Here is a 20,072-nt window from a genome sequence, read left to right as displayed (position 1 = left end):
GCGCAAGTTATCAGTCAGTAACTATTGCTAAGGGGAGTCATGCACGAAAAGAAATAAATCCATACATTGCACTTCCTCCCCCTTTGTTTTAATGTAACATAAAACTGTATATGGCCGGGGCTAGGTCGAAAGCACTCGGCAGAGGATGGCACTCGGGAGGCTGTATCGGAGGGGCTGGTCGGAGGCTCGAAGTTTTCGGACGGATGGACTCAGTGTCGGCTGTGGTCGGCTGCTTCCAAGGCATCGGCAAGTTGACGGTGCCTGGAGGTTTATGGCAGGGAGTTTCTCCTTTTTGCCGCCTGCTATCGGGGACTCAGGAGTCGATCGACTCAAGGACTTTGAGACTTTTTTTTTACCATGCCCATGGTTTGTTCTTCATCAAATTATAGTATTGTTTTGCACTGCTGTAACTATATGTTATAATTTTGTGGTTCTGTCAGTGTTAGTCTTTGGTTTGTCCTGTTTTCTGTGATATTACTCCGGGGAAACATTGTATCAGTTCTTAATGCATGTATGCATTTCTAAATGACAATAAAAGAGGACTGAGTGTTCCCATAATCTAAATATGTAATAAAATATTCTGTAACAAAACATGACTGCCTGGTATGTGAACTGTACTTCCCTCAATCGCAGGACTCTGCAGAGAGTGGTGTGGACAGCCCAGTGCATCTGTAGATGTGAACTTCCCACTATTCAGGACATTTACAGAGACAGGTGCGTAAAAAGGGCTTGAAGGATCATTGGGGACCTGAGTCACCCCAACCACAAACTGTTCCAGCTGCAACCATCCGGGAAACGGTACCACAGCAGAAAGCCAGGACCAACAGGCTCCAGGACAGCTTCTTCCACCAGGCCATCAGACTGATTAATTCATGTCGATAGAATTGTATTTCTATGATATATTAACTGGTCTGTTGTACATACTATGTATTACAAATTACTATAAATTACACATTGCACATTTAGACAGAGACATAACGTAAATATTTTTACTCCTGATGCATGTGAAGGATGTAAGAAATAAAGTAAATTCAATTCAACATTCAATTTCCCTTTAACAGACCATGTTCGAATAAACATCCTTTTACAGTAACAGAGTTTGCTTGTGTTTTTTTTTAAATAGCAGTCCATAACTAACTTCACTGTACGAGAGATTCAGTCTTTTGGGTGGCACTCTGTTTCTTTCAGGATAGCACCTTTGGTCTTGTGAAGTAGCATCAGGTTTGGCAGGTGTCTTGTCAAGGACAACTTTCTCTGTTGCAGGTGTCACATTGCTGTTATTGACATGATCATCACTGAGAGGCAAGTCGGGTGGCTGTAATATGTCCATCCTGTTGGATGTAGTCGACTTAGGTACGTTCTTCGGCTGAGCATCTCGTATCTTGTCCACATGACTTCTCCATGTCTGATCTCCAATATCCTCTATGTATTTCAGTGGTCCATTTCTTGCAGCTACTCTACCAGGTGTTCACTTGTCTTCTCGGTAATCACGCACTAGGCCTTCCTGTCCAACCTGGAAGCAACCAGGCAACTGGCTGAACTGTTTATTCTGTACTTCCCTCTGGAGGTCTGGTTTCAGAAGGCCTATATGAGATCTCAGATTCCTGTTCATGAACAGCATTGCAGGTGTTTGATTTGTCATCACATGAACAGAGTTATGATGCACAAAAAGGAAGTTGTCCACCTTGTGCTGAAGAGAAATGTCCTCCTTGTCCATCGCTTTAACAGACTTCTTGAAGGTTTAGATAAACCTTTTAGCTAACCCATTTGTTGCTGAGTAGTGAGGAGCTGACTTGAAAGGTCTGATGCCATTTTTCTTCATGAGAAGTCTGAACTCTTCTGATGTGTATTGTGTTCCGTTGTCACTCACAATTTGTTCTGGTAAGCCATTTCTGGAGAAGATAGTCCTCAGGGTGGAGACAGTCTTTGCTGATGTGCTTGACTTCATTGGTATGACCTCCAGCCACTTTGAATGAGCATCCACAGCAATCAGGAACATGGAGTCCATGAATGCCCCAGCAAAGTCAATGTGTACTCTTTGCCATTTTAAAGTTGGCCACCCCAACGGGTGTAGCAGTGCCTGTGGGAGTGCATTTTGAACATTGTAGCACCCTGAACAGCTTTTGGTCAAATCTTTAATCTGTCTATCTATTCCCAATCACCACATGTAGCTCTAGGCCAGATGCTTCATCTTGACTGTATCCAGCAGTCCTTCATGTAGATTTTCTAACACTCTGGAGTGCAGTTCAGAGGGAACCACAACATGAGATCCACACATCAGCATTTTTTGACATACAGACAGTTGGTCTTGTCTCACTGAGAACTCTGGAAACATAGGATTACCATGAGCTGGCCATCCTGGTATTTTCTTTTGACAATGTTGAGTCATTCCTTATTTCTCTTTGTATTTCAGAATTTGTCACTGGCAGCTGGTCCATCTATGGTATGTGGAATGCTTCTGCTGGGTCACAGAATGAAGGTTTTCCTTCTTCAGTTGTCAACAGTGGAAGACATGACGAGCCGTCAGCATTTCTGTGTTGTTTGGTACCCTTGAACTCTATGTCATAAGAGTGGTCTCCAAGGAAAAGTGCCCAATGTTGTAACTAGGATTCCCTTCCTAGGATTGAAAATGGACACCAGGGGCCGGTGATCTGTCACCAATGTAAACTTTTGACTGTAGAGGTAGTGGTGGAACTTCTTTATTCCACATACTAGACTAAGGGCCTCTTGGTCGATCTGTGCGTAGTTGTGTTCTGTGCTCATCAGTGATCTTGAAGTAAATGCAATTGGACGTTCAGCTCCATCTTTCAGAGTGTGTGACAAAATGACACCAATGCCATAAGGGGATGCATCACACACCAGTCTGATGGGCAGAGATGGGTCAAAATGGGTGATCAGTTTATCAGATGGTTTTAGTCTCTTTGTTTCCTTAAATGCTCTTTCACATCTTTCTGACCACACCCACCTGGCTCCTGTCTGCAACAGTGCATTCAATGGGTGCAACACTGTAGCAATGTTTGGTTGAAACTGGTGGTAGTAGTTAACAAGGCCCAAGTATGACCTGAGTTGTGAGACATTTTCTGGTTCGGGTGCCTGCAGCACTGCTTCAATCTTCTCTTGTGAGTTATGTAAGCCATCTTGTCAATGGATGTCCACAATTTGAGATGTCATTCTCAAAAAACTCACATTTGTTTCTTTTTGCACGCAGACCATACTCACTCAGCCTGGTAAGCACTTTACCAAGCTTCTGGAGGTGCTCTTCATCATTCTTGCCAGTCACAATGTAATGTCATCAAGGTGATGTTGTGTTCCTGGGATATCTTGGAGCACTTGGTCCATTGCTCTTTGCCGAATTGCTGGAGCTGATGCAACGCTAAAGAGGAGACGATTATACTGGGACAGTCCCTTGTGAGTATTGGCTGTGAGGAACTTCTTGCTTAACTCCTCAATCTCCATTTGCAGATAGGCTTGTGACAAGTCAATTTTTGAAAATCTCTCCCCACCTGCCAAAGATGCAAAAATGTCTTCTATTCGTGGCAAGGGATAGTGCACAGTACGCAGCACAGAGTTGATGCTCACTTTGAAGTCCCCGTAGATGCGAACAGCTCTGGCGTCCTTTTCTTGATCACTGGGACAATGGGCGTGGTCCAATCACTCCACTCAACCTTGCAGAGCATGCCAGCCGCCTCCGAGCTGTGAAGTTCAGCATTCACTTTACGACGTAGTGCATAAGGCACTGGGCACACTTTATGGTACCTTGGTGTTGCTGCTTCATCCAGTTCAATCTCAGCCTTCATGCCTTTGAGTTTACCAATCCCCTTCTCAAACACCTTCTCATTAGCAATAAGCAGCAGTGATAGTCCCTGGTTAGTGCTACTGTTTGGGCTGCAGTTGCCTGTTGATGACATATTGAGAGCTTGGACTGTGTTCCAGTCCAGTTTGATTTTTCTCAATCATTCATGCCCGAAAGGTGCTAGCCCTCCACTTTTCAATGCATAACGCTCTAACTGCTGTGTTTTGACTCCATACATCACATTCACTTTCAATTTGCTATTGGTAGACTCTTTTTCACCTATGTAGGTCTTTAGCATCACCAAGGACTTTTCTAATCGTATCTTAGAAAAACGAGTGTTGTAGTCACCTCTGAAACCACAGAAAAAGCTGACTCTGCATCCAGCTCTATTTTAAGTGTTACATCAGACACATCTGTTGTAATCCATTTAATTTTGTGATCTGCTTCAGTAATGTTATGCAGTTCTAGGCATGACAGCTCATCTGTATCAGATTCTGTGTTGTCTGATTCAGTTTCACATTCAGTCACTTTATGCATTTTTTTTAGTTCTGTGTTTGAAAGTTTTCACTCTGTGTTTTTTTCTTTTTGATTGTGCTTTTTGTTGGACTTGTACATTCTCTTTATGTGGCCTTGTCTGTGACACCTTCTGCAAACTTTTTCGTTGAACCAACAGTCATTTGTATCATCAGAAGATTTGCCACATCAGTAACATTTTCAGCATTCAAGGAGATTTTGTGCGTTTCATGTTCTAAACTCTTTTTTTTCCCTGTAGTTCTGATGCATCTTTTACTACTCTCTTCATTGGTATTGCAATGGTTAATGCAGTTCTAAGGTTTGGTCTCTTTATGACAGTAGCCTCATTGGAGTACTTTGACTATGTATGCCACATACAAGCCTGTCCCTTAATGCATCAAAAAGACCATCTTGAAAGGCACAGTATTGGGAAATTCGGCAGAGTTCTGCAATGTATTCAGAAATTCTTTTATCTTTTGACTGGTTCTTTTTGTGAAATCTAAATAAACCAGCTATTACTAGTGGTTGTGGGCACATGGCCAAGTGGTTAAGGCATTGGACTAGCAACCTGAAGGTTGTGAGTTCGAGCCCCAGCCGAGGCAACATGTGTTGTGTCCTTGAGCAAGGCACTTAATCACACATTGCTCTGCGACGACACTGATGCCAAGCTGTATGGGTCCTAATGCCCTTCCCTTGGACAACATTGGTGTCATGGAGAGGGGAGACTTGCAGCATGGGCAACTGCTGGTCTTCCATACAACCTTGCCCAGGAAAGTGAAGACTTTCCAGGCACAGATCCATGGTCTCACAAGACTAACGAATGCCTTAAATTGGGCTCAAGTGGGATTTTGTAAATTTCATCAGCCATCTTGTTTGCTGGCTTTTCAGGAGTTACTAAGTTGCGTAAGAGACTATGTTTTAGCACCCATTAAGCTAAGTGTGGAGACTTTCTTTACCTCATCCACATCATTTTCACTACCAAATTTGTCAACTTTCCCGACTAAAATCATTGTCACATTATCTCCTCTTTAGCTTTGCTAGTCGTGCATCTGTCACTCATGCATTCCTGTGCTAGCATCCATGACTGCTTTCTCTGTACTAGTTCACTTTTTCCTCTCACTGTCTCTCTCCCTTCCTCCGAGTTCTGTCATCTCATAACTGTCGGTGCAATTGGTGTATATTCATTTTGTAGAGAGGGCAAAAATCAATACTCATGGGTAAGTTATTTGTGAATAATTAGTACTAAGGGGAGACATTGTCCTAAAAGAAATAGATCTATACATTACACTCAGCTACCCCCACTCAGTTTGCTTGTTTATTTATTTATTTATTGATTGATTGATTGATTGATTTATTGACATTTAGCACGGAATAGGCCCTTTGCCCTTTCAAGCCACGCTGCCCAACATCCCCTGATTTAACCCTAGCCTATTCACAGGACAATTTACAATGTCCAATTAACTTAGCCTTTGGACTGTGGGAGGAAAACCGAGTACTCAGAGCAAACCCACGCACTCATGGAGAAAATGGTCAAGTTCTTACAGGCAGTGGCAGGAGCTGAACCCAGATCGCTGGGACTGTAAAGCATTGTGCTAAACATTATGCTACCATGCATGAAGGCTGCTCAGAATGTTCACCCATTATTTGACTATATTTTATTATAAGATACAATTTTCTCTTATCAGCTTTTTCCCATATATTACCCATGAGCCCCAGTCTCAACACTCCCCCTCTCCCACCAGACTACCTCTACCCATCATCCCCTCCTCATCTCATCCTACCTATTACTCATCAACCCTTGACTCAACCATCACCCTCACTGCTGTACACTGGCTACAGTCTCAATCCTGACCCGAGGTCTCACCTCAATCCAAGATGTCAACTATCCCTTTGCCAATACAGATACTGCTTAACCCACTGCATTCTTCCAGCAGTTTGTTTTTGCCCCAATCTCTAGTATCTTTAATAATATACTTGGATAGTTTTCTGTGGTTATAAAGTCCTTGAAGAGTTATGGAGTGACTTCTTCGATTAGTCCAAAGGTTAAAGAGAAGAGTCATTGTGCATCATTATTTGAAGATGTGTAATAGGAAGGACAATGATGATGGAATGTACATATGATAACTGGAACAACAATTTAAGCAAGTGTCATAATAGGATGAGAAGAAATCTGAAAGGTTCAAAGGGTTCAGACCAAAGAAGATGGATTAAGGCAGAGAAGAATACGGTTCCTAAATCTGTAAGAATCTTTCTTGTGTTTGCTCAGCTTTATCCCTCAATGTCCAGAAAACATTCCATGTCAAAACAGTATATGGTCTTTAACAGAATTCAATTAATTTTATTAGCTCTCATGACCAAGAATAGCATTGAACGATTAGCACCCCATGGTAGTTTGGCAATTGATTTACTATAATATCCTTCACACAAGCCATTTCTGTCTCATTCTCCCTGCAAGCCTCCTGCCAAGATTGCTCAACCCTCCTTCCCTCTACCAATTTCACAACCATACAGGTTTAGCCTATTTTTTTTCTTTGTTGACAATCTTCTTAAATAACAAACAGGCTCTGCAGCATTTCTGCAGGTAATTGCAAAGCCAGAAGTATTTACCACAGTTAGGATTCTATCATTGTTAACAGAAGTACCACAAATATGATTTACATAATATCCACATAAATTTTAACTCCTAACTTACATAGCTAAATTCCCCATTTTGTTTAAAGATTACAACTTTACAACTGTTCACAATAAACACTCAGGAGGGGCTTGTTTGATATTACAATGCCAGTGAGAAAAATCATCCCAAAGGTAAGTGATTGGACACCAAATCTGACCCATTCTATTAACACCACAAAGAGTTTTATAACAACTGGCTTGATCCAAATTGAAGAAGGCAATTTAACAACCAGGTGAATGTTGTCAACAAAGATTGTACTTCCGAATATTAATGACATAATAATTCCTGTTATTATCATGTTTATAATTATGAATGTAGAAATATTAAAACAACCTGGCATCGAGGGAGGACATGAAATTCTAATTGTGTGTGTGATGGTTGCTTGCATCATGCTTGTGTGTATGGAGACAGCATGGTGCTAAGGTTATTACATTGGAAATGTACAACAATGTCGAAGACAATTTATGCTCAGTGTGCAGATACTGATCTGTGCTTTACTCTGTTGATATGTTGTGTGTTAATTTTGTCTAGAAATTTAAATATGCACTGATTAATTATGCAAAATGTTATTACATGAGCACGTTGATAAAATAATGAAGCTTCCACTTGTCTTTCGTTCATTACAGGCTGTACTTGATTTTTTTTGTTCCTCTCACCAGCACTCGGTGCTCTTTATCTGATGAGTTTATGGATTTCAGTTATTTTAAGAGTGCCTGGCATAAATTGTATATTTTACTGTGTTTACCCATCAAATTATGTTTTATTCAAACACTGGTTTTAACCAGTTTTGTGCTACAGCACAGTTTCTGGAGCATAGAAAATATATTTTGAAGTGCATTTAAAAGAAAAAAAAAATGGCACTTATCTTGCTGAAGTGGTAAAGAGCTGAAGAATCTTGCACCATGTGCTGTTATTCAGTCTAGTCTGCACTCTTCAGCACGAATATAATGCCTGGAAATGCATCCCCTGTCAGTGGAACGAAGCACACAATATATACAGCAACGTCAGCAAAGGTACCCTCCCTCTGAAATTTAGTTCTATTGGCTTCAATGGAATTTCCAAAACAGAATACAATGCTCTCATACTACTATAAAGTGCATTTAACTCTATCAATGAGGAATGAATTTCTATGCCTTTTATACCTTACAATGTACTGAAAGTCATAGGGTAACTGTTGGCAGGATCGTTGGGGAACCCAGGTTGCATTTATTAGTGGGACCAATACTCTATCAACGATAATTAACAGTTAAGAGCAGAATACAGGAATGGCTGGAGAGGAAGATGGAATATTTGAGATAAATCAGGTCAAAAATGAAAATGAAAACCAGAATCAGCTTAACAATAAGTAGACAAAGGAAATGTAGCAACAAAATATATATTTATATAAAAATGGCATTTTAAAATCTTCCAACAACTATTTGCGCTGTCTATGAAGTATAAATTGCTCAATTTCTGGGCCAGCAAATTTGAATAGAATTGCTTTAACAAATACCACAATATTAATTAAATGGCTATTTATGCTATTATTTATGAGACCTAACTTACTGTGGCTGGTTTAATGGGAAGTTAATGAGCAAATCCAGCAAGCTCTTAAAAATAATGTGCTGGTTAAGGGCAAGGTGCCATTTGTACAAAGCAGCACCGAGCAGCATAAATCAATCTGCAGGTTCTGGAGAACCACAATAGTCAATGATTCTTTTGCACTTTTAATTCACCATTATTTTTCAATTCTGTAATTTGGTAGCTTTTATATTGCATTTGATTACAGGGAATGCCCAGGTTACAACAGGGTTCTCTTCCCAAGAACTGTTTGTAATCCAAATTTTTCCGAAGGTGGAAATCAGCAAAAGTGGTGCGTGGGGGCGGATTACAAAGCAGCTGTGATCGGAGAGCGAGCAGACACAGGGAGAACGGCTGCCTGCTGCCCTCGCTGAATCAGTGAGCGAGCAAAGTAGGTCTGCTCAGCCTTCCCTGCTCTCCCCAGCTGAACACAACCCTCGTTTGTTGCAGCTCGGGCATCGGGTGGAGGAAGAAAGCCATGCAGAAATGCTTCATTCCCACTCTGCGGAAGATGCCTGCAGCACTGTAGCAGCTGGCAAATCCATCTCCATCCATCCCACCAGTTTCCCAAAGGCTGATTCTTGCGTATGGGTCAGGCATTCAAAGTCACAGTGAAAGTAAACTTGACATGTCAAAATTAATATGTCACATATTTTACATTTAGACTCATTTTCCTGCATGCATTTGTGGGGAAAATAAAGAAATAGAATAGAACTCATGAGAAACCACATATAAACAAAGACTGACAAACAACCAATGTGCAAAAGAAGGCAAATTATGCAAATTTAAAAGATAAATAAATAATGCTGAGAACGTGAATTGTAGAGTCTGTGAAAGCGAGCCTGTAGCTTGTGGGAGGGCATGTATGCTTCTTTACATACCAAAGTTATAAGATGCAAGGCAAATGAAGTGTGAAAATGCAAGCATAAGTTAAGAACCATAAATATCGGAGTAAATGAAACAGTTAAAACCATACTGTTGCTCTTCCAACTGCACCCAAGTCAATTTCACTTCAGTGTAAAATATTTAAAATCAGTTCCAGCAACATGCTTGCTAAGTACTCTCAAGCCAGCTTAAGGTGGAACAGGTTAACTAGTACACTGAAGCATTACTATTCATGTAGGATATGCTCTTTCCCCATAATATTTAGTGAAATAAAACCTACTTCAATTCAAATCATATGCTAATTGTGTTTTCAATGGGCCTTGTGATTCAACGGATTGTCAAGTTGCAAATTAAAAGTGTTATGTTTGTTCTTGGCTGCTATGACACTCACATCATTGGAATTTTAAAAAAAAACTTTCCAGAACAGATATAGTCCTCTCACAATCCCATGAATAACTGTGGTATTTACCGTGATGAAACAATGGCCAACAATGCTGATTCTGTCTCCTTTGTCAGGAGTTGATGCCACTAACTCCCCAAAAGAGCCTCCAGCAGCACAATGAATAGGCTCTGCCACCACTGTGCAGAACTGGGCAAAAGTCTTAAATAAAAATATGTATTTTTATTTAAGACTTTTATATAGATAGCTAGGGTGCTTAAGACTTTTACACAGTGTCATATATTGGTTAAAATAGAAAAGTGGTTGGGAAACAGAATTAAGAGTACTTAGCTTTGTATTAGCTCAGTAGTATTGTGTTATTTAGTAACTGGAAAGACAAAATATACAGTACCATACAGAACTCGTACCCTAGCAACATATATGTGACTAAGACTTTTGCACAGTAGTATAGCTCTGAAAGCATCAACACCCAGAAAAGCCCAGATTTTGCCAGCTTTCAAAGCTGAAATCCTTAATTATTTTTAAATTCCTTTGACACTTCAAGATTCAAGATTGCTTATTGTCATTCTTCAGTATTCGAGTGTAAAGGAGAACAAAATGGTTATTACTCCAGATCTGATGCAGCATAAATAAAACACAATAAGCATAAATAACACAATAAAATAACAAAAAAAAAACACAATAAATAGAAGTATAAAGCAATCCTATAAAACACAGTGTACAAATAACTGTTATATGCATAGACTGATTGTACTGCATGTAGATAAAGTGACACAAGTGGTGGTGGGGTTGGTGGGTGGGTTAATGGGTGAAGGTGTTGATCACCCTGATATTTTAGGTTACGTAACTGTTTTTGAGTCTAGTGATCCTGGCATGGATACTGCACACCCTCTTCCTTGATAGGAGTGGGACAAGCAGTCCATAAACAGGGTGGGTGGAATCCTTCGCGATATCGCTGGCCTTTTCTTGGCACCGTTCAGTATATATGTCCTTGATGGTGGGTAGGCTGGTACTGGTGGTGCATTGGAAAGTTCTAACTGCCCGTTTTTGAGCCTTCCTGTCTACCACAGTTCAGCTTCTTTGCCTCAGAATGACGCAGCATGTTAAGATGCTGTGAATCTGCAGAATGGCATTCGTATTGTTGTGCATAGAAATATGTACATAGTTCAGCTCTCTTCAGCCTCCTCAGAAATTAGAGGCACTGGTGAGCTTTCTTGATTGTGGAGGATATCCCCTGGGAGGTCGTTGGAGATGTGCACTCCCAAAAGTTGAAACTGCTTATAGTTTCCACTCAGCAGGTCAGGCAGCATCTATGGAAATGAGTAAATAGGACTGGGAAGGGAAGGGGGAGATGCCTGAATAAAAAGATGGGGGAAGGGAAGGAGGACAAGCTGGAAGGTGATAGGTGAAGCCAGGTGTGTGGGAAAGGTCAAGGGCTGGAGAAGAAAGAATCTGATAGGCGAGGAGAATCGATCATAGGAGAAAGGAAAAGAGGAGGGGACCCAGGGGGATGTAATATGCAGGTGAGAAGAAGTAAAAGGTCAGAATGGGGAATAGAGTAAGTTGGGGAAGGGGGGTGGGAGGGAATTTTGTTCACCGGAAGGAGAAATCAATATTCATACCATCAGGTTGGAGGGTACCCAGAAGAAATATGAAGTTTTTCTCCTCCACCCTGAGGGTGCCAAGACGTTGGAATGGGAATGGGAATTTGAAATAAAATATTTGGCCACAGGGAAGTCCCGCTTGTGGCAGATAGCATGGAGGTGCTCAACAAAGCGGTCTCCCAATTTATGACAATGTAGAGGCGGAAACATCAGGAGCACCAGATACAATAGATAACCCCTGCAGGTTGGCAGGTGAAATGTTGTCTCACGTGGAAGGACTGCTTGGGGCCTGAATGAAGGTGACGGAGGAGGTGTAGGGGCAGGTATAGCACTTAGAATGCTTGCAGGGATAAGGGCCCAGAGGGAGATTAGTGGGGATGGGCAAATCGACAAGGGAATCGTGGAGAGAGCAGTCCCTACGGAAAGCAGGGAGAGGGGGGAGGAAAGATATTTGGTCAGTGATGGTGTTGGAGACAGTTTTCTGATGGTCTGGGCTGGGGTATTCCTCCAGGAGTAGGTATGAGGAGTTGTCTCAGAGTTGTCACCTGGCCTCAGCAAGGTAGAAGTCAGTGCGTCACAAGACAACAGCACCCCCTTTGTCTGTAGGTTTGATGGTAAGGTTGGGATTGGAGGGCAGTGTGTTCAGAAGGGGTCAGGTTGGAGGAGAGAGTAGTTTTGAATTCAAGGTGGTTGATGTCTCGTCAGCAATTAGAGATGAAGAGATCCAGAGAAGGCAGAGAACCAGAGCAGGGTGTCCAAGAAGAGGAGGGTGGAAAATGGGAGAAGAGGTCGTCCGTGTGGGGTGTGAAATCCTTGTCACAGAAATGGGCTCAGAGACAGAGGCAATAGAAGAAGAGCTCAATATTGCAGAGGGCGTGGAACTCAATGAGATGTGGGCGAAAGGGGACAAAGGTGAAGCCCTTACTGATGACAGAACGTTCTGCCTCAGACAGGGGAAGATCTAAGGGAATTGTGAAGACCCAGCATGGATGAGAGCTGGGATCAGAGGAGGGATGAAGAGGGTTGGGAGTGCCAGAGGAGAGAGGAGGGTTGGGATGTTCAAGGAAGTTGGGGGTTCCGCAGAACCAAGATCTGAGGGGGTGGGGTGTGGTTCTGAGAGACATGGGATTACAGAATGGTGAATGATTGCACCTGCCTATACACCTCCTCCTTCACCTCCATTCAGGGTCCCAAACAGCCCTTCCAGGTGAGGTAACACTTTGCCTGTGAATCTGCTGGGGTCGTCTATTGTGTCCAGTGCTCCCGAGGCAGCCTCCTCTACATTGATGAGACCCATCAGAAACTGGGGGACCACTTCGCCGAGCACCTCCGCACCATCCGTCGCAAGCGGATTTCCGGGTAGCCAAACATTTTAATTCCAATTCCCATTCCTGGTCCAACATGTCGGTCCATAGCCTCCTCTTGTGCGATGATGAGGCCACCTTCAAGGTGGGGGAGCAACACCTTCTATTTAATCTGGTTACCCTCCAACCTGATCGTATGAATATCGATTTCTCCTTCCGGTGAACAAAATTCCCCCACCCCCCACAAATTTCACAAACTCCTCTATTCCCCACTGAGCTTTTACTTCTTCTCACCTGCCTATTATTTCCCCCTGGGTCCCCTCCTCCTTCTCTTTCTCCTATGGTCCACTCTCTCCTATCAGATCCTTTTTTCTCCAGCCCATGACCATTCCCACCCATCCGACTTCTCCTATCACCTTCCAGCTAGCCTCTTCCCCTGCCCCCACCTTTTTATTCTGCTGTCTTCCCCCTTCCCCCTCAATCCTAATGAAGGGTCTCGGCCTGAAATGTCGATGGTACTCTTTTCCATAGACGCTGCCTGGCCTGCTGATTTCCTCCAGCATTTTGTGTGTGTTGCTTTGGATTTTCAGCATCTGCAGATTTTCCTGTTTGTTATCATTTCCACTGCTGTGCTGCCAATATGAAGAGGGGTGTGAGACACTTGCAGGTATTTTTTAAAAATTTAACAAATTAAAATCACCAGTTAAAAGAATAAAGCCTATCAAAGCACTTAATACAGTCATTAACTAACATTTTTTTTTAAGCAGCAGCTTACCCTTCCACTGTGTCCGAGGCTTTAACCCTCCACTCCAACCTCCATTGGAATTAATGATACCTTGGATCTTGTATAGTCATAGTCATAGTCATACTTTATTGATCCCGAGGGAAATTGGTTTTCATTACAGTTGCACCAATTAATGATACCTTGGTTCTTGTATAATCCAAGAAGTAATTTCCCCAGCATTAGAGAAGCATGGTGGCTCACTTGGTTAACCTGCTACTTCACAACTCCAGCAGTCCAAGTCCAATCCTTGCTTTCTGGTGCTGCCTACGTGCAGTAAAATTAGCAAATTGGCAAGTTGGCTTATTAATGTCACATGTTCCAAGGTACAGTGAAAACTTCTCTTGCATTCATCCATGCAGATCCATTTGGGGTAGTACAAGGTAAAACAATAACAGAGTGCAAAATAAAGTATTATAGTTACAGCGAAAGTGCAGTGCAGGTGGAAAACAAGGCCAAGGTTACAACAAGATTGATTACGAGTCCATCTTGTTGTACTATGGAACCATTCAATAGTGTTATAACAGCTGTATAGACGCTGCCCTTGAACCTGGTGGTACGTGTTTCAGGCTTTCATACCTTCTGCACAATGGGAGGAGGGAGAAGAGAGAATGTCCGGGGTGGGTGGGGTCTTCAATTATGTTGACTGCCTTACTGAGGTCACCAGAAGGATAGACAGAGTCCACGGAGAGGAAGTTGGCTTCCGTGATGAGTTGAGCTGTGCACTGACCCCATGCCCCAGCTCTTTCGTTTTACTGACACTGGGGCAAGGTTGTTGTCATGGCACCATGTCACTTGGCTTTCCATCTCCTTCCTGTACTCCAACACATCATTATTTGACATACAGCCCACTGATATGGTATCAACTGCAAACTCGTAGATGGAGTTAGAGCAGCTTCTGGCCACACAGTCATGAGTGTGCAGGGAGTGGAGTAGAGTAGGGGGGCTGAGGATGTAACCATGTGAATCACCAGTGTTTAGAATAATCATGGTGAAGCTGTTGCTGCCTTTCCTTACTGATTGTGGGCCGTTGGTCAGGAAGTCAAAGATCCAGTTGCAAAGAGAGATATTGAGTCCAGGTCTAGGAGTTTGGAGATGAGACTGTTTGGAATTATAGTATTGAAGGCAGAACTGTAGTCAACAAGCAATAGTCTAACATAGGTGTCTTTACCGTTCAGAGATGAACGTAGGGCCAGGCAGATAGCATCTAACATAAACCTGTTTCAACAGTAGGCAAATTAAAATGAATCAAGGTTGTCAGGGAGACTGGAGTTAATGTGTGCCATGACCAGCCTCTTGAAGCACTTACTGATAGTGGACCTCAGCCACCAGCTGGTAGACATTAAGGCACACTACCCTGTTTTTCCCTAGGTATCGGAATGATAATTGTCATCTTAAAGCAGGTGGGGAACTGAGATTGAAGCAGAGAGTGGTTAACATGTCTGCAAATACCTCCACCAGCTGATCTATATACATAGCTAGGGATACCATCCAGGCTATCAGCTTTCCGTCAGTTCACTCTCTGGAAGACTGATCTTACATCTGCTACAGTGACTGTGGGTTCACATGCATTGGAGGTTGTTGGAATGGATGGTGACATTCCAATCTCTTTCATTCAGAACATGCATAGAATGTGTTAACTTCATTGGGAAGGGATGTTCTGTTGTTGGCAATGCTGCCTGATTTTGCTTTGTAGGTGATTTTGAAAGCATGTAAGCCCTGCCACAACTGACGGCTGGTCTAGGACTTGATTTTGGACTGGTATTGTTTCTTGGCATCCCCGATTGCTTTACAGAGGTCATGTCTCGATTTCTTGTATAAGGTCAGGTCACCCAAGTTGAAGACCACAGCCTTAGATTTCAGTAGGGAGTGTATCTCCCAGTTCATCATGGTTGCCGGTTTGGGAGCACAGACATTGTTGTCTGTGTTACACAGTCCTCAACGCACTCAATGATAAAGTCTGTGATGGTGGTGACATACTCATTTGGGCTGAGTGCTGAGTCTTTGAACATCAACCAGCCAACCATGTTCAAAGCATTCACATAGAAGCTCAAACACAAGAAAATCTGCAGACGCTGGAATTACAAGCAACACGCACAAAATGCTGGTGAACGCAGCAGGCCAGGCAGCATCTCTAGGGAGACCCTCTTGGCCTGAAATGTCAACTGTACCTCTTCCTGGAGATGCTGCCTGGCCTGCTGCATTCACCAGTATTTTGTGTGTGTGTTGCACATAGAAGCTCATCTGTTTCTCCAAATCAGCACTGTATGACTTTCTGTCCTGGAGGGATGGCAGAGTAGTGGAGCAGTTAGCACAATGCCAACTGTAAGGTCAGTGCTCCTTTCCAATTGCTGTCTGTAAGGGGCTTGCACGCTCACCCTGTAACCATGTGGGTTTCCTCAGGGCGCTCTGGTATCCTCCCACTTTCCAAAGTCAGACGGTTAGGGTTAGTGGGTTGTGGGCATGCTAATTTGATGCTGGAATCGTGGCTGCCCGGCACAATCCTCACTGATTTGATTTGATGCTAACAACGCATATCACTGTATTTTGATATACATGTGACAAATTAATCTATTTTTTTTTCTCTCTTAATCTCTCTCAGATCCTCATATTTCAGCTTCTGTTTAAGACTTTGCACAAACTCCCTGTCACGACCTGAGCTACTGCCAAGTGCTCCAGTTTAATTCCACATCTAAAAGATTGGTTGATTAGTAGGTCCACTGTAAATTGCCTCAAGTAAGCAGATGAATGGTAGAATCTGGGTGAAGCTGACAGGAATATAGGGAGAAGAACTGAAGGGAAATTAATGGAAGAATAGGATTGCTTTGGGGCTGGCATAGATTTGATGGGCCAAATGGTCTCCTTTACTATTGTATGGAATTATAGAAATGTAACACAGGGAAATCTCACAAGGAGCAAACTGATAAAATTTTGCTTACAGATCTGTCAATAAGTGCAAGATTTCTGTGTGACAATCACGCTCAGGTCACCCAAACCTACTGATGTTCTGATAGTTAAACACAGTAGTTATATTCAGACCTTGCTGCATTAACCAACAGGATTTGCTCCTACAATTCATGGAGGATATAATTGTTCCTCAGCTCCTGCTCATATTGGACTGGATCTGGCTTGCTGCTGATCATGGTAAAAACCTATGTACAAAGATAAAAGGGGTACTGAAGCATGAATTCCCTTTTTTTTCCCTCATGTAATTCTAAATCAGATAACATTTGCAATGGATCTGTAACATCAAACAGACTGAATGACCAAACAAATTTGTAGAATTCTCACAGATAGGAAACCAGGAGGCATAGAAATATAAAGTGTACTCAATTTTTAAATATTCTAAAAAAAATTGCAAGCAATTCTGGTAGCAGGATTACTCTTTTATTACAATTGGGAATATTTATTATATTTTCATAACTTTTTTTTCCAAGCTTACTTTTAGAAAACCACTGGAGTTTAAAATGTTATTTCAACAGAATGATAATTCATATAATAGAATTAATTCTTCAGGACCTGATGAATTGTTCAGCAGTAAACGAAGCTTAGTACATAATGAACATTACACACTAAGCTTACGTACAAAGTAAACATTATATACGAAGGGGCGACATAGTAGTGTAATGGATTGCCACAGTAGCATATGGAGCAGCGCAGTAGCATTGTGGTTCACGCAGCACCAGTGATCCCCAATCGGGGTTTGATTCCTGCTGCTATCGGGAGGGTGTTTGTATGTTTTCCCCAGTGTCTGTATGGTTTTCCTACAGTTCCTCAAGTTTCCTCACACATTCCAAAAGTTAAAGTTAGGGTTAGAACACTGTCGGTGTGCTATGCTGGTGACACTTGTTGGCTACCCAGCATAATCCTGGCTGATTTGATTTGATGCATGTATGTTTCGATGTCTATGTGACAAATAAAAGCTAATCTTTCTTTAACCTCTTTTAATAATTCAGTTACATCTCATGCAACAAAGCTTAGCATTTTTATACAGTGAAAATAGGCAGATGAAAGGTGAAGTTTATGTCCATTCTTTGATTTTCGGATGACAGCTACAAAGGGCCTCACGGTGGAGCAGGATTTCAGTGACAGCAACTTCTGGATTTAGCTGTAGATGTGCAGATATCAAAAGTCATTGGGCAGGTTTACAGCCTAATGGATGTTGACAGTTATACTTACCATTGCAACTTCAAATTCTAGGTCAGTATAATAGAGTTCAAATCACCCTGGAACACTGATAAACACCTTTCCAGTTTAGTATTCTGCATTCACAGCTCACAATGTAGTCTCCTCTTCACTAAAGAAACCAAATACAGATTGCCTGACTACTTTGCAGAACACCTCTGTTCAGTATGCAAGTGCGACCCCGACTTCTAACTGCTTCTCACCTTACTTCACTGATCCATTCCAAACTGACCTCTCTTTCTTCAACCACCTACACTGTTACAATACATCTCATTACAAGCTCCAGAAACAACACCTCATCTTTCAAATCACCTTTTGGACTTAACCATGAGATCAACAACTCTAAAATTCCAGCTTTTTGTTGTTTTTTCTCCCTTGTTTCTTTGTGTTGACAATTTTAATATTTACTCCTCATTTCCCATATGCACCTCTGCTTTTCACCAGAAGTTTTTAATACCCTCTTTCACCCGACTCCATTACCCTTTAGTAGCTAAATCTCTCTTGTCTTGCACCCAATCACAGACTATCCTCTTTCTCTCCATCCTTGTCCCTTTCCTTTAGATTTTAAAATGTGCTGTACTAACTTTTCCCTGCCATATTCTTTAAACATTAACTACTGAGATTTGGCAGGATTCTTTGTTATTTTTTACCTCGGAGGTCCAACATATATTTTATTTCCCCTCTTTGTGATAAAGGTTAACTTTCAATGTGTGCAGTGCTCCCCAACATTTTTTGCATTACCTTTCACATTCCCTTCACAGAAAATGCTCCAGGCTATGTACTATAATGTTTCTCTGTCGTATAAGTTAAAGATGCTAACTTTTTTTAAGAACTAGTCAGATGAAGGAAAGAAAAAGCATGTATTCTTATTTTCCTAAGCTTATGCCAAGCAACAACAGATGCAAAATCAGAGGGGTAGAAGAAAAATTTGTGACAACTGAAGTCAAAATCTCTCGTTATTATTTCTTGTAGAAACATCGTCGATCTCCCTGTTCATTCAAAAATGTTAACTCTTTCCTGAGGTACTACAGTTGCTCCTCAAATTTTTCTCATGTTCTATCATTTTGAAGGGTAGTTTTCTATAAGATGACTGAGGGCTTGATAGAGTGAAACAAATCAAAATGCATGTGTCCAAGAGAAAGCAGAGAAAAGGTTTGCTAAGAAGTATCCAAGGTTTACGGACTTCAGTTATGTGATAAGCTGAGATAAAGAAGGCTTTGACACACCATGATCATGACCATCTGAGGGAAGTTGTTCCCATGAGTAAATAGACTCAGAGATTTGAAGTTTGGGGAAAAGGGTGCAGAAGGATTATAGAGAGAAATTGTTTCACATTGACAATGGTGAGTTTCTGAAATTAACTGCCATTGGTGGACATAGAATCACCCAGGGCTGCAAGACGAGAAATGAATAGAATTTGAGTGGGAGTAACTTACACACTCATGGAGAATGAGATAGAGAATGAAACTGATGAGATTGCTCAAACTGGAGGCAGCATAGACATTATAGACCAAATAGTCTCTCTCTCTGAGCTGTAACAATTCCATGATTCTAAGAAATTAATGTCACCTCGAAGAGCCAGGGCTAGTATTAGCAATTACCATTTAAGATATAGCTCACTGAAAATTACTTGGGAAAGAGACCATATTTTCCAAACTAATCTGGATGATAAAATCTCCCACATTGTCAAATCAATGCAAACAGGTTAAAACTAAAAAGCAGGTTGACTGATGTCCACTGTTGTAAATCTAGCACATTTAGAGAAGCTGACTGGGAAGTAACCCCCAGACAATAACCTTTCACAAAGACATAGTAAGCTGAAGAGAACTCATATAGATTTCCTCAGTCTATCCTAAATATATCAAATAAAATACAAAAGTTGTTCTGGCAACAGTATAAAATGCTGCTGACATATTTACTAATTATGGCCTTCACTTTTCCAGATCCAGTGATGTTGACATAGTGCTTAAAGCTGTCCATATTCTAATCAGTGAAGTACTGTGTACTGATGGGACCTGGAATGATGTAATGCTGTCTTGACCATGAAACTTAGAGTCATCCAGCATAGAAACAAGCCCAATTGCATGCCAACCATTAAGCATCCTCTTACACTACTCAGACACTAATCCCAAACTATTCTTTCCATTTCCTCATCGTTCGCCCAAATATTAACACATGCTTAAACAACAGAGCAATTTACACTGATCTACTTTGGGATGGGGGAAGAAATCAGAGGATCTAGGAGAAACAGCACTGCCACAGGGAGTGAACCTGGGTTACTGGAGCTAAGGCAGCTAGCTGTGCCACCATGCTGAATATTTTTAATACTGGCTGATGCATTGTTCCCAAGAAATCTTTCATTGTATTGGTATT

This window comes from Mobula birostris, chromosome 20, assembly GCF_030028105.1.
Source record: "Mobula birostris isolate sMobBir1 chromosome 20, sMobBir1.hap1, whole genome shotgun sequence".
Taxonomy (NCBI): domain Eukaryota; kingdom Metazoa; phylum Chordata; class Chondrichthyes; order Myliobatiformes; family Myliobatidae; genus Mobula; species Mobula birostris.
Note: the sequence above shows the minus strand (reverse complement) of the source record.